This window comes from Psittacula echo, assembly GCF_963264785.1.
Source record: "Psittacula echo genome assembly, chromosome: 29".
Lineage (NCBI taxonomy): Eukaryota > Metazoa > Chordata > Aves > Psittaciformes > Psittacidae > Psittacula > Psittacula echo.
In genome coordinates this window covers 1,453,670-1,462,194 of record NC_137764.1, presented here as the reverse complement: position 1 = coordinate 1,462,194, position 8,525 = coordinate 1,453,670, and positions in this window count along the sequence as shown.

The following is an 8,525-nucleotide window of genomic DNA, read 5'->3' as shown; positions in this document are numbered from 1 at the left end:
CACACAGCTAAAGCACACACAGCTAAAGCACACACAGCTAAAGCACACACAGCTAAAGCACACACAGCTAAAGCACACACAGCTAAAGCACACACAGCTAAAGCACACACAGCTAAAGCACACACAGCTAAAGCACACACAGCTAAACCTACACCTAAAGCACACACAGCTAAAGCACACACAGCTAAACCTACACCTAAAGCACAGCTAAAACCACCCCAAACCCACCTTCTACTGCTTCTCCTATCAGATACACGTTAATGCCCCAAAACAGACCCAAACCGCACCAAAACAACCCCGAAAACACCCCAAAACCACCTTGTTCTGCTTCTCCTATGGGATACAGGGTCAGAGCCACAAAAAGCCCCAAAACAACCCAAAACCAAATCAAAAACACAACTAAAACACCCTCAAGCACCCTAAACCACAGCAAAACACCCCAAATCCACCCCCAAAACACCCCAAATCCACCCCAAAATCACCTTGTCCTACTTGTCCTACGGGATACAGGGCCAGAGCCCCAAAATAGCCACAAAACACCCTAAAACCAAACCAAAACCACAACTTAAGCACCCTAAGGCACCCAGAATCCACCCAAAAACATCCCCAAACCACCTTGTCCTGCTTCTCCTATGCATACCCCCCAAAAAGCAACCAATGTGGGTGGGGACCTCTCATTAATTACACCCTAAAAGCACCCCCAAAACACTCCCAAAACCACCTTGTTCTGCTCGTCTATGGGATGAAGAATCAGAGCCCCAAAACAGCCACAGAACAATCCAAACCATACGAAAAACACACCTAAAACACCCTCAAGCACCCTGAAAACACCGCAAAAACACCCCAAATCCACCCGAAAAAACCGCAAAACCACGACAAAACCACCTTATCCTGCTTCTCCTATGGGATAAAGGGTCAGAGCCCCAAAACAACTCAAAACAAACTAAAACACAAATGAAACACCCTAAAACACCCTAAAACACCCTAAAACACCCTAAAACACCTAAAGCACCCTAAAACACCCTAAAGCACCCTAAAGCACCCTAAAGCACCCTAAAGCACCCTAAAGCACCCTAAAATCACCTTGTCCTGCTTCTTTAATGGGATATAGGGTCAGAGCCCAAATCCAGGCCCAAAACACCCCAAACCACCCCAAAAAAAATCCCCAAACTACATTCTCCTGCTCCTTCCTATGCGATGAAGGGTCAGAGCCCCAAAACAGCCCCAAAACAACCCCAAAAACACAACTAAAACAACCTCAAGCACCCTAAAACAACCCCAAAACCACCCTAAAAAATACCTTGTTCTGCTCCTCCTATGGGATACCAGGGGCAGAGCCCCAAAACCAACCAAAAACAACCCGCAAAACACCCCAAAATCACCTTGTCCTGCTTCTCCTATGGAATAGAGGGTTAGAGCCCCCAAACAGCCCCAAAACACCCTGAAACACTCCAAAAAAAAACACAAAAAGATCCTAAACCACCCCAAAACCACCTTGTCCTGCTTCTCCTATGGGATACAGATTCCGAGCCCGAACAGAGCCCTGAACCAGACCCCAAAACACCCAAAAGAACCCCAAAAACAACCATAAGAAACCCCAAAACACCCCAAACTCACCTTGTCCTCCTTCTTCTATGGGATATAGGATCAGAGACCCAAAACAGCCCCAAAATAACCCCAAAAATAACCAAAAAATAAAAAAAAGCACCCTAAAAGCACCCCAAAAGCACCTTGTCCTCCTTCTTTTATAAGATTCAGGGGCAGAGCCCAAATCCACCCACAAACCAGCCCCAAAACCACCCCAAAACCACCTTGTACAGCTTCTCCTATGTCATACAGGATCAGAACCCTAAAAGAGCCCTGCACCACCCAAAAACCACCCAAAAACATCCCCAAACCACCTTGTCCTGCTTCTCCTATGGCATACCCCCCAAAAAGCAACCAATGTGGGTGGGGACCTCTCATTAATTACACCCTAAAAGCACCCCCAAAACACTCCCAAAACCACCTTGTTCTGCTCGTCCTATGGGATGAAGAGTCAGAGCCCCAAAACAGCCACAAAACAATCCAAAACCATACGAAAAACACACCTAAAACACCCTCAAGCACCCTGAAACACCGCAAAACACCCCAAATCCACCCCAAAAAATGGCAAAACCACGACAAAACCACCTTATCCTGCTTCTCCAATGGGATAAAGGGTCAGAGCCCCAAAACAACTCAAAACCAAACTAAAACACCCTAAAACACCCTAAAACACCCTAAAACACCCTAAAACACCCTAAAACACCCTAAAACACCCTAAAACACCCTAAAACACCCTAAAACACCCTAAAACACCCTAAAACACCCTAAACCACCCTAAAACACCCCAAAATCACCTGGTCCTACTTCTCCTATGAGATACAGGGTCAGAGCCCCATGACACCCTAAGACACCCTAAGACACCCTAAGACACCCTAAGACACCCTAAGACACCCTAAGACACCCGGTCCTACTTCTCCTATGAGATACAGGGCCAGAGCCCAAAAGCAGCCATAAAACAACCCAAAACCATGGCAAAACCACCCAAAGCCATCTTGTCCTGCTTTTCCTATGAAATACAGGTTCAGTAACACAACACTGCCCCAAAACAGCTCAACAAAAAGCCTCATAACAACCCCAAAACCACCCCAAAACCAGCTTCTCCTGCTTCTCCTATGGGATTCAGGGTCAGAGCCCAAATAAAGCCCCAAAACAACCCAAACCCACCCCAAAATCAATTGAAACCACCCCAAAATCACCTGGTCCTGCTTCTCCTATGGGATACAGCAGCAGAGCTTCAAAACAGCCCAGAAACAAACAATAAAACCAAAACTAAACCACACACACACAGCTAAACCACACACAGCTAAACCACACACAGCTAAACCACACACAGCTAAACCTACACCTAAAGCACAGCTAAAACCACCCCAAACCCACCTTCTACTGCTTCTCCTATCAGATACAGGTTAATGCCCCAAAACAGACCCAAACCGCACCAAAACAACCCCGAAAACACCCCAAAAACACCTTGTTCTGCTTCTCCTATGGGATACAGGGTCAGAGCCACAAAAAGCCCCAAAACAACCCAAAACCAAATCAAAAACACAACTAAAACACCCTCAAGCACCCTAAAACACAGCAAAACACCCCAAATCCACCCCCAAAACACCCCAAATCCACCCCCAAAACCACCTTGTCCTACTTGTCCTACGGGATACAGGGCCAGAGCCCCAAAATAGCCACAAAACACCCTAAAACCAAACCAAAACCACAACTTAAGCACCCTAAAGCACCCAGAATCCACCCCAAAACAGCCCAAAACCACCTTCTCCTGCTTCTCCTATGGAATACAGGGTCAGAGCCCCAAGACACCCTAAGACACCCTAAGACACCCTAAGACACCCTAAGACACCCTAAGACACCCTAAGACACCCTAAGACACCCCAAAATCACCTGGTCCTACTTCTCCTATGAGATACAGGGTCAGAACCCAAAAGCAGCCACAAAACAACCCAAAACCATGGCAAAACCACCCAAAGCCATCTTGTCCTGCTTCTCCTATGAAATACAGGTTCAGTAACACAACACTGCCCCAAAACAGCTCAACAAAAAGCCTCATAACAACCCCAAAACCACCCCAAAACCAGCTTCTCCTGCTTCTCCTATGGGATTCAGGGTCAGAGCCCAAATAAAGCCCCAAAACAACCCAAACCCACCCCAAAATCAATTGAAACCACCCCAAAATCACCTGGTCCTGCTTCTCCTATGGGATACAGCAGCAGAGCTTCAAAACAGCCCAGAAACAAACAATAAAACCAAAACTAAACCACACACACACAAATAAAGCACACACAGCTAAAGCACACACAGCTAAAGCACACACAGCTAAAGCACACACAGCTAAAGCACACACAGCTAAAGCACACACAGCTAAAGCACACACAGCTAAACCTACACTAAAGCACAGCTAAAACCACCCCAAACCCACCTTCTACTGCTTCTCCTATCAGATACAGGTTAATGCCCCAAAACAGACCCAAACCGCACCAAAACAACCCCGAAAACACCCCAAAAACACCTTGTTCTGCTTCTCCTATGGGATACAGGGTCAGAGCCACAAAAAGCCCCAAAACAACCCAAAACCAAATCAAAAACACAACTAAAACACCCTCAAGCACCCTAAAACACAGCAAAACACCCCAAATCCACCCCCAAAACACCCCAAATCCACCCCCAAAACCACCTTGTCCTACTTGTCCTACGGGATACAGGGCCAGAGCCCAAAAATAGCCACAAAACACCCTAAAACCAAACCAAAACCACAACTTAAGCACCCTAAGGCACCCAGAATCCACCCCAAAACAGCCCAAAACCACCTTCTCCTGCTTCTCCTATGGAATACAGGGTCAGAGCCCCAAGACACCCTAAGACATCCCAAGACATCCCAAGACACCCCAAGACACCCCAAGACACCCCAAGACACCCCAAGACACCCCAAGACACCCCAAGACACCCCAAAATCATCCAAAACCACCTTGTCCTGCTTCTCCTACAGGATGCAGGGTCAGAGCCCCAAAACAATGCAAAACCTAACTAAAACACACTAAAACACCCTAAAACCACCCAAAAATCACCTTCTACTGCTTCTTCTATGGGGTACAGAGTCAGAGCTCCAAAATTGCCCACAAAACCCCTAAAACCACACCAAAACCACACAAAAAGCACCAAAAAACACCCCAAAATAACCTTGTCCTGCTTCTTCAAAGGGATACAAGGTCAGAGCCCAAATCCAGGCCCAAACCATTCCAAAAACACAGAAACCCAGCCAAAACTACACCAAACCAAGCAAACCCCCCCAAAACCAACTTGTGCTTCTCCTCCTGTGGGATACAGGATCAGTGCCCCAAAACAGCCTGAAAACTTTCCAAAACCAAACCAAAAACACAAATGAAACACCCTCAAGCACCCCAAATGCACCCCAAAACAACGACAAAACCACCTTGTCCTGCTTCTCCTATGGGATACAGGGTCAGAGCCCTAAAATACCCTAAAACACCCTAAACACCCTAAAATCACCTGGTCCTGCTTCTTTAATGGGATACAGGGTCAGAGCCCAAATCCAGGCCCAAAACACCCCAAAACCACAGAAGAACACCCCAAACCACCCCAAAAAAAAATCCCCAAAACTACCTTCTCCTGCTCCTCCTATGGGATGAAGGGTCAGAGCCCCAAAACAGCCCCAAAACAACCCAAAACCAAACCAAAAACACAACTAAAACACCCTCAAGCACCCCAAAAGAACCCCAAAACCACCCTAAAAATACCTTGTTCTGCTCCTCCTATGGGATACAGGGGCAGAGCCCCAAAACCAACCAAAAACAACCCGCGAAACACCCCAAAATCACCTTGTCCTGCTTCTCCTATGGAATAGAGGGTTAGAGCCCCCAAACAGCCCCAAAACAACCCTGAAACACTCCAAAAAAACACAAAAAGATCCTAAACCACCCCAAAACCACCTTGTCCTGCTTCTCCTATGGGATACAGATTCCGAGCCCAAACAGAGCCCTGAACCAGACCCAAAACACCCAAAAGAACCCCAAAAACAACCATAAGAAACACCAAAACACCCCAAACTCACCTTGTCCTCCTTCTTCTATGGGATATAGGATCAGAGACCCAAAACAGCCCCAAAATAACCAAAAAGCACCCTAAAAGCACCCCAAAAGCACCTTGTCCTCCTTCTTTTATAAAATTCAGGGGCAGAGCCCAAATCCAGCCACAAACCAGCCCCAAAACCACCCCAAAACCACCTTGTACAGCTTCTCCTATGTCATACAGGATCAGAACCCTAAAAGAGCCCTGCACCACCCAAAAACCACCCAAAAACATCCCCAAACCACCTTGTACAGCTTCTCCTATGTCATACAGGATCAGAACCCTAAAAGAGCCCTGCACCACCCAGAAACCACCCAAAAACATCCCCAAACCACCTTGTCCTGCTTCTCCTATGGCATACCCCCCAAAAAGCAACCAATGTGGGTGGGGACCTCTCATTAATTACACCCTAAAAGCACCCCCAAAACACTCCCAAAACCACCTTGTTCTGCTCATCCTATGGGATGAAGAATCAGAGCCCCAAAACAGCCACAAAACAATCCAAAACCATACGAAAAACACACCTAAAACACCCTCAAGCACCCTGAAACACCGCAAAACACCCCAAATCCACCCCAAAAAACGGCAAAACCACGACAAAACCACCTTATCCTGCTTCTCCAATGGGATAAAGGGTCAGAGCCCCAAAACAACTCAAAACCAAACTAAAACACCCTAAACCACCCTAAACCACCCTAAACCACCCTAAACCACCCTAAACCACCCTAAACCACCCTAAACCACCCTAAAACACCCTAAAACACCCTAAAACACCCTAAAACACCCTAAAACACCCCAAAATCACCTGGTCCTACTTCTCCTATGAGATACAGGGTCAGAGCCCAAAAGCAGCCACAAAACAACCCAAAACCATGGCAAAACCACCCAAAGCCATCTTGTCCTGCTTCTCCTATGAAATACAGGTTCAGTAACACAACACTGCCCCAAAACAGCTCAACAAAAAGCCTCATAACAACCCCAAAACCACCCCAAAACCAGCTTCTCCTGCTTCTCCTATGGGATTCAGGGTCAGAGCCCAAATAAAGCCCCAAAACAACCCAAACCCACCCCAAAATCAATTGAAACCACCCCAAAATCACCTGGTCCTGCTTCTCCTATGGGATACAGCAGCAGAGCTTCAAAACAGCCCAGAAACAACCAATAAAACCAAAACTAAACCACACACACACAAATAAAGCACACACAGCTAAAGCACACACAGCTAAACCTACACCTAAAGCACAGCTAAAACCACCCCAAACCCACCTTCTACTGCTTCTCCTATCAGATACAGGTTAATGCCCCAAAACAGACCCAAACCGCACCAAAACAACCCCGAAAACACCCCAAAAACACCTTGTTCTGCTTCTCCTATGGGATACAGGGTCAGAGCCACAAAAAGCCTCAAAACAACCCAAAACCAAATCAAAAACACAACTAAAACACCCTCAAGCACCCTAAAACACAGCAAAACACCCCAAATCCACCCCCAAAACACCCCAAATCCACCCCCAAAACCACCTTGTCCTACTTGTCCTACGGGATACAGGGCCAGAGCCCCAAAATAGCCACAAAACACCCTAAAACCAAACCAAAACCACAACTTAAGCACCCTAAAGCACCCAGAATCCACCCCAAAACAGCCCAAAACCACCTTCTCCTGCTTCTCCTATGGAATACAGGGTCAGAGCCCCAAGACACCCTAAGACACCCTAAGACACCCTAAGACACCCTAAGACACCCTAAGACACCCCCAAATCATCCAAAACCACCTTGTCCTGCTTCTCCTACAGGATGCAGGGTCAGAGCCCCAAAACAATGCAAAACCTAACTAAAACACACTAAAACACCCTAAAACCACCCAAAAATCACCTTCTACTGCTTCTTCTATGGGGTACAGAGTCAGAGCTCCAAAATTGCCCACAAAAGCCCTAAAACCACACCAAAACCACACAAAAAGCACCAAAAAACACCCCAAAATGACCTTGTCCTGCTTCTTCAAAGGGATACAGGGTCAGAGCCCAAATCCAGGCCCAAACCATTCCAAAAACACAGAAACCCAGCCAAAACTACACAAAACCAAGCAACCCCCCCAAAACCAACTTGTGCTTCTCCTCCTGTGGGATACAGGATCAGTGCCCCAAAACAGCCTGAAAACTTTCCAAAACCAAACCAAAAACACAAATGAAACACCCTCAAGCACCCCAAATGCACCCCAAAACCACGACAAAACCACCTTGTCCTGCTTCTCCTATGGGATACAGGGTCAGAGCCCCAAACAACCTAAAACGCCCCAAAACACCCTAAAACACCCTAAAACACCCTAAAACACCCTAAAACACCCTAAAACACCCTAAAACACCCTAAAACACCCTAAAACACCCTAAAACACCCTAAAACACCCTAAAACACCCTAAGACACCCCAAAATCACCTGGTCCTACTTCTCCTATGAGATACAGGGTCAGAGCCCAAAAGCAGCCACAAAACAACCCAAAACCATGGCAAAACCACCCAAAGCCATCTTGTCCTGCTTCTCCTATGAAATACAGGTTCAGTAACACAACACTGCCCCAAAACAGCTCAACAAAAAGCCTCATAACAACCCCAAAACCACCCCAAAAACAGCTTCTCCTGCTTCTCCTATGGGATTCAGGGTCAGAGCCCAAATAAAGCCCCAAAACAACCCAAACCCACCCCAAAATCAATTGAAACCACCCCAAAATCACCTGGTCCTGCTTCTCCTATGGGATACAGCAGCAGAGCTTCAAAACAGCCCAGAAACAACCAATAAAACCAAAACTAAACCACACACACACAAATAAAGCACACACAGCTAAAGCA